We start from the raw sequence: 7,603 nt of genomic DNA, 5'->3' as shown, positions 1-7,603 counted from the left end.
TCATTTCCCCAAAGCATACTAAGGATCTTCCTGGGGCCTAGTAGCATCTCAAACTGGGTACTTGTCCCAATGTGCTCCAAGTCTATTATTGAAAGTGAACTGTTCCATTCCTTGTTGTCCTATCTACTGGGAATCTTGGACGTCAAGATGGTTTTGATTATAATATCTACCAGTCCTGTCCAGCCTTACTAATAGGTGTTGTGGAAGATGCCGGACACATTAATCAAGCCAAAGATTCCTATCACTATACACTGGCACTGCAGTTGCTCCTCAAGGTACAAGCTAGGAGTCTTTCCAAGCTCTCTGTGGAGACACCAAGGACTCAATCTGGGACCATCCCTATGAGAAACATGTTTTGTATGCTCTACACTCAAATACAGCTGTTTTCTGAAATTCCTTCTTCCTTTTGTATGACGATCCTGGGGAAAATAACTTCAAAATATTGCCATCATAACATATTCATTCCTATTCATTCATGCTAATTAGCCTAGGTTGTCTCATTTGTTCTAATTATAGATCCAAGTTTCTTCAACATTCAGGAGAGGGCTTCTTTTTATTATTTGGGAAATAATAACAATAATGGACAGGGAGCTGTTGTTAAATAATTAATGGTAATAATTAACCATTAACTTGTGTTATGGTCAGTGAGCCAATTCATGCTGTCCAGAATCCCAGGAGTTCGTAAAAAGGACAGATTGCTAATGATTCTTAATTATTAGAATTTCAGCAAGGCTTAAGAATTGGTAACATTAAAAATTTCCAGCAGGGAATGAGAAACTGGTGTCACAGGTTTCCATGATCCATCAGGAAAAGGGCTGTTATAGCAATATGATAATAAACTGAGAAAATGAAGTTCAGCATGCCTTCAAGGGACAGCACACACACACACTGCTTTAAAAATGGCAGCTCTTCACAAATATCCTTTCCCTTCAAGGATTTGTCATCTGAGTTGAGCCTTGCAAAATGTAGTCTCCGATTTGCCCATGGAGTATAGTCTGAAAAATGCTGACAAACATAAAAAAGATTTCCTCTTGCAGATTTTTAAAAATAATACTTTCAGTAACCTTTCAAGCACTGTGTGTGTTTTCTGATAGACACATATTTATAGTGTTAAAAGTAGAGATGTGCGCGAACAGTTTTCCTTCATTTCTTTCTTGTTATCATTTCGTTTTGACCATTCATCTACACAAAACGAATGATGACATTTTCGTAGGAAACGAGAGGCAACACGAAAATGAAAGCTGCACAGTCATCGTGCTTGCTTTCATTTTCCTTTCACTTCGGGCACGTAACAATAAACAATAAAGGTATTGACAGAGGGCTGCTTTCCCATTACATCTGATGTGGACTAATGGCTGCTAATAATATTAATATTAATAACAATAGTTATTCTGGGACCTTAAGGTGAGTCTGAGAGAGGAGTGCTTCCCCATTACATCTGATGTGGATTAACGGGTGTTAATAATAATAAGATTAATAACAATAGTTATTCTGGGACCCTAAGCTGAGTTCGAGAGAAGAGTGCTTCCCCATGACAGCTGATGTGTGCCAATGGGTGTTAATAATAATATTATTATTAATAACAATAGTATTCTGGGGAAGACCTAAACGTTTTAAAAGTGGGTAGGCTAAAAGTGGTTGAAATGCCCTCCGTGTGTGGCGATTTTCACCCCTCTAGCCCAAAAAATGAGCGGGGGGGGGGGGTGAGCCTTGGAAGCCCTCCTATTGCTGCCAATGGTCCGAAAATTTTCATTTTTTTCGTAAACCAGATGAAAAATTGGTTCATATAGGTGCTCCATTTTCCTTGGCAGGAACAAATATGGAAATGAGACAAAACTAATGAAACTACACAAAACGAACAGCAATTCCATACAAAAGCACAACAACGGTTGAAAGAGACCATCCCTATAGATTTTATTTTTCATACACTTTTTTCAAAAGGAAAGTTCCTAGTCCTCGTATGAAGTCAGTGTAGCACAAAAGAGGGTGAGGATTGGTTAAATCTTTTAAAATCCTATGAGCAGGCCTAGAACAGCTGGTGAATGGACAGGCCTACAACTGAGAGCAGCTGGTAAATAAGCTCTTGATGCTGCATTGTTCCCTAGCTGTAAGATTATTTAAACATAGCAGAACATATGAATGGAAATGATATTTGTGGATATTTCAACAACAGACCCCTCCCCAAACCATAATGAGGTGAATCCTATGATAAAATTTATTTTGTGCAATAAAATACATAAGGTTTCTTTTGCACAGAAAACAGGAAGCAAGCTTCCTGTGCAGAAAACAATTTCCAGCACAGAAAATGCTGTTTTTCATGCAACCCCCTTTTTTGTTGTTGTTTGATCAGAAAATATCCAAGTGTGATCAGTCTAAAAACGATGCAGCTTTCATGGATATTCCAGCAGCAGGGAGTTAACTGAATAAAGTACTCATTATGTGACAGAATAAAATTATCAAAGATTTCCATCCCTAGTAGAAAGCAGTGTCTGTCAGGATACATATGCAGTCATTGTCACTGCATGGTTGTATCGCAAGCATGGGAAAATGCTGGCCCTCCAGGGGGTTTGAATTATATTTCCTATCATCTCTCACCAGTGGCCATGCTGAGGCCAAGGAGACTATAGGCCAAGACATCTGGTTCCTGATCCAGATGTATCATGTATTCAACATTTACAAAGCCAATTTGTAGGGCAGTTTTTGGACACTTGTCTGAGCCTCTCTGTGACCTGCATCTGATTTGCCATGCTCAATTTGAATAGATAATTGGAGTTTCTTTGACCCAGATTACATGTTGTCAAAATGTCACATATTGTACAGCTTGTGTGTCATCCAATTAAAGAAAACTTAGTTAGCAAATCAAGATGAATTTGCATTATCAAAGCTTAAGTGTGGCTAAATTTGCACATGATGGAAACATGTTTTTTTTAAAGAACAGACTTTTAGATTATACATGTATCTGCCTCAAAAGCTGTCTTAGAAGAAATCCTCTTCTTCTAAAATGGCTCTCATTTTCCCATTATCTTTGTATTAAAATTAAAAAATTGAGTGTTCTCATTATTTGTTGACAAAATTTTGGTTAATCTGCAAATTTTAATAGATTAATTTACCCAGTGAATCAAGTAAATGTTGCAGTTTAAACAGAAATATCCTTTTTGTGCAATTAGATATGCTAGATTTAGAAATGGGCTGTATTCTGGCAGTAAAAAGGGAATCTGCAAATTAAAACCTCTGATTTCCAGGATGACATCTTTATTTACTCTACCTTTACAAAACCAGTTTCAGGAACAAGACTCTGCTTCATTGCTACCCAATGTCTACTTGTAAACTGGTTACATGACACCAATGTACCTTGTGTGAAGACAACATAACCCAAGTGCAGGCAATATAAACTAATATTTTAAATGGCAAATTTTCCTTTATGAACAAATCTAGATTCTCTTAACTGGAATGGCTTGTAAATCTGACTTCAGTATTCAATATTATGAAAACTAAAATGGAATCCAGTGTTGTATACTTCAATTAGGTTCCAAATTCAAAAGCATAACTGTGTTAGTCTGAAATATCAGCCTGCAAATGGATTTTATAGCAACTTAGAGACTGAGTATGAAGTTAGTAGCATAATTTTTCAAAGACTAAATCTACTTATGCAAATGTTGCTAATGTGTTTTTCATTTTATTTACACATACACAATATTTATGGGGAGAAGGCGGTAAGAATCCGCCTCTCTCCATGGATCTTTCTGTGATATACTTAAGATTCCCACTGTCCACCAAGATGCAGCATGTAACCCCCCTAAATCCATACTGCCATCTGTCAAAATATGAAGTACACAAAAGTGGACAAATCAGAAAACCTGATATAGTATGTAGACTCACCTCAAAGATGCTAGCAGATAATTTTTATGAAGAACCCAACAAGGTCTTTTTTTTTCACCTGGTGCACCCACCTTTATAGTTCAACCTCTCTGGAATGTTGCTTGAAATTTGTATGGGAAAGCTGCAAAGCCTCTGTATTTGTAAAGGGTTGATTATTCAGACCATCACAGATGCTTTTCCACATTGTCTATCTCTACACATGAATACCAAGCTACTCTGGAGGAGGCAGTGTTCTCCCGACAGTCCAGAGGTGGGAGCTTTGATGTTGTGAATTGCTGTTGTATTCCAGCCTGCACCTGACCTGTCAGATGAATCTGTATTGGGGCCTAGGATTCCCATGCAGCCAGAGTTGGATAAAGCTGCTGTTCCTGGACAGCCAGTTCCTGAGGATTCTGGGAGCAAGCATACAATGGTTTCAAAGCAGGTAGCTTGAACTGCATTCCTTGGGCACATCAAGGTTGAACTATCCCTTAGCAGATGGGCATTTCAGTTGTGATAAGACTAATGAGGTTGACAGAAAGAAAGCTATATGTCAACAGAGACAAGAAAGGGAGGTTTTGAGCAGACGGTTGCTAATGAGAAAAGGTTTTGAGCAAACTTCCCACGGAAAGAGGCCTTGATTTCAGCGTTAAGAGGAACAACTCCTAAGAGAGATTTTCAGAGGTGGTAACTTTGCTCATTGATAGTGTGGTTCCTGTTTATGGACTCATGTTTCATAGAATCCTGTTTCATGTTCCTGTGGACTTCCATGCCAAGTTCATGTAGCCTTGTATCTTGAGTTTTGTTCCAGTTCTTGTTCTTGCTCTTGGGGAATTTTGGATAATCCAGTCGTTGTTTCTGAAAGTTTTGCAGTTTGGGTCCCCTGTTCCAGTCAAAGATCATGTTATTCATTCCAGTTTTGTTCCTGTTCTTTGGACTAATTTTGATACCTTGTTGAAGTTTATTCTTGTGTTTGATTTTCATGGACCCTTGCTTCAAGACTCAAGTTACCTTGTACCTGGTGGACTAAAACCTTGTTTCATTGACTTTGAACTTTGATTTGCTATTGCTTACATATATTCTTCAATAAACAACTTGCTTTGCTTACAGTCTGAGGCTCCAGCGTGGTTTTGAGGTGTCTATGCAGTCTAGGGATGCAACAGGCTATTCCCCATGTATTAATGTCACTGTGAAAAAATGATGGACAATGGAAGACATTTTGTTTTTTCAGGATTTGTGCCAATCTGTGTTAGTCTACAATATCAGCATGTAAAGTATGTGTCATTAATTCATAAGTCTTTGTCATACTGAAGTGAAAACGAGCTTTAAAATTGCACTTTAAAATCAGATTTTGTGATGACCCATGGGCCTTGTAGTCCTGCTCAGGACATTGTAATTCCTGATGAAGATGAAAACTTGGGTTTTTTACCTTCCCAGTCTGAACTGGATTCCTCTCAGCCAGATCTTTCCCAGGCAGATCTGGGAACCTTGCACCTGCAAGAAAGTTGTCTCCCAGAAGTATGTCAAACAAGCCCAGAGCCTACTTCTCCCGTATTCTTGCGCCGGGAGTTTTGTAAACAACAGAGAAGTTTGGATTCAGCTTCGCGCAGGAGTGCGAGGATTGCAGCTAAGAATGTGGCCAATTAAGACTGCTTCTCGTGAGAATCTTTGGGGAGTCTCACATCTGGTCTCAGAGTTAGCTTTCGGTTCTGATTCCCAGAGAACTGCTTCGGCGGGAAGCTAGACTCTATTTAGGTGTTTTACCCGCGTAGTAACTTCGCGGAGTCAATTCGTCAGCCTACGGAGCGAGTTGTGTCTGGACAGCGCGCTCCGGTTCAAGCCTCGCTCCTGCTCAAGCCTTGCCTTGCTATCCAGCCTTCGCCTTGCTTCCCAGCCTTTGTTTATCTACGGACTTTGCCTTGTTTCCCAGGATCAATCCTTGCCTTGTTCCACGGATTTATCAAGTTATTCCACGGACCTTGTTCTTGTTCTTAGTTGCCTTGTTCCACGTTCAAGCCTTGTTTCAAGTACCAAGTTATTTCCTAGCCTCGCTCAAGTTTCATGGACTAAAGGACCTTGTCATCTCCCCTCACTTTGCTTGGCAAAGTGAGTGTTTCGGTTATTGGATTACAACTTTGGACCTTAATATTTCTTATTGGACATTGCTTTTTTGGACTAATTCTGACCTTTCCTGAAAGGTCTAATTCTGGACTATTTTCTACACTTGTTTTTATTAACTTTATATATTCCTACAATAAAGATATTAGATAGATTCTGGCCTCTGTGTATGGTTATTGGTGCTCTGCAGCCTGGGTCGTGACAGATTTCATCTAATTGGCAGTTTTGGCTCTCACAAAAATTTAGAGGAGTGGTTCCCAAACTCTAGGCCTCCATGTGTTTTGGACTTCAACTCCCAGAAGCCTCAGCTGCCTTGGCCAATAGTATGTATGTATTCCACAGCTCTTCCCACCTCGATGAACCATTAAACCCAAAAGCTTTAATCATGCCTTAATAAGTCTCAACCATCAGAGAGAGGAGTTTCAAATGAAGTCTCTTATGAGTACACAGATACAATTTTTGCCACCTAGACTACATTCTGTTTAGCAGTTGATAACAGCAGTTTGTAGCTGTTTGAAAAAGGATGAATCAACAGAACACATTTCCTTATAATTCTACTACTTGATACGAAAAGATATCTGTATTTCAACCATGTATATTGGTGTTAAGGAAATCACAGAAGCAATTGGTTTGCAAGCTGGCAAATCACTGCTTATGCCTGACATTTGCAGTTGTAAATTTGAGGCATCCTTAGGGACATCATTGAAACCAAGCACTATCTGATGTGGGGGACAACCAATTCTGGCTCTGATGTGCTAAGGTTTGGTATACATTTCTGCCCACTGGCTGCAGTGGACTTTTTCATTCCTGGAAATTAACCGGGAACTGGCAGCTGTGGTCTGGAGACTAGAATAGGTCCGTATATACCAGAGGTTGCACTGATTTAAACAATATAACACCCAGTGAGTAAAAGTAATAATCCAACGAATGCAATTGGTTCCAAGGAGTTCCAAATTTGAACAATTTGTTAACAAAACACATTTTAACCAGATGAATCTGTTCAGAAATGCTTAGCTTGTCAGGCTAAGGAAGCTTTATAATGAAGCAATCACCCCAGCTCCCTATGGATGTAGATGTACCATGAAATAAATGAACCATAAAAAATAAGAGAAGTGGGTCAGTTGATTTGATTGAAAAACAGTACGAAAATACATTTTAAATATGTCAGAGTTAAAGCATGCTTAAAATGTCAGAATAACTAATCAAAGGCTGTAGTTGTTCTATTTTTACCATTTAGATCTTCCAGTGATTTTTTCCCAATAGTTGGAATGTTAATATACAGTTTTACTGTTCTTGGGAGAACTTTACTCTAGTTGCCAAATAAGTAATGTTTTCCCTTCGATATTGCAAGCTGATAAAGCAGTCTAAAAGACCAGCATTGTTAGACACTTTATAGAAATGTAAATGGGAGGAGGGACAAGAGAACTCACAGTCCACATCGCCCTGTACAGTTCCTCTCATTGGCAAAATCCACACATATTACTAAATGGATGCATAATACTAGAGGCTTCCAGAAGGCCTCGGGCCAAAGCTGCAGTAGAAATTGGCCTATAGAATGAATGGGCCAGTTATCAGCTGCAAGACCAGCTGACAACTATGGACAATTGAGAGCATTTGTCAATCTTTG

Source organism: Anolis carolinensis, chromosome 3 (genome assembly GCF_035594765.1).
Source record: "Anolis carolinensis isolate JA03-04 chromosome 3, rAnoCar3.1.pri, whole genome shotgun sequence".
Lineage (NCBI taxonomy): Eukaryota > Metazoa > Chordata > Lepidosauria > Squamata > Dactyloidae > Anolis > Anolis carolinensis.
The sequence above is the reverse complement of the archived record's forward strand: the minus strand, read 5'-3'. Positions refer to the sequence as shown.